The sequence below is a fragment of the Arachis ipaensis genome, chromosome B10, assembly GCF_000816755.2.
Source record: "Arachis ipaensis cultivar K30076 chromosome B10, Araip1.1, whole genome shotgun sequence".
In the NCBI taxonomy this organism is placed as follows: domain Eukaryota; kingdom Viridiplantae; phylum Streptophyta; class Magnoliopsida; order Fabales; family Fabaceae; genus Arachis; species Arachis ipaensis.
The window spans coordinates 23,289,932-23,290,306 of NC_029794.2; positions in this window are offsets into that span (position 1 = coordinate 23,289,932).

Consider the following 375-nt stretch of genomic DNA (forward strand, 5'->3'; position numbering starts at 1 on the left):
CTTGTTTTCACTAAAAAAAATTAATATTTTAAGACATACAAACAAATTCTTATTTTACTTTATAATTTAGCAAGTTAATTTCATGTATGAGTAAAAAACCAGCAATAGGATATTGTAAGTATAACAGTAAAGTATTCATCACTCAATTTCTGTTATTGTCCACCTAGTCGAACCAATAAAAAACAAGTTCCAGCTCCACTTGCCATAAGAATAAAGCTGTTCCATCAATCGATAGGCGTCGCAAAGATTCTAAAGAGCAGACGAATTTCTATAAACTAACGTCTTCATCGTAGAGTTCACCAAATTTAAAATTTAAAACTAAAATATTTAAAATAAAACAAGAAAATAAAAAAAAATTGGTAAAAAACAATTCAA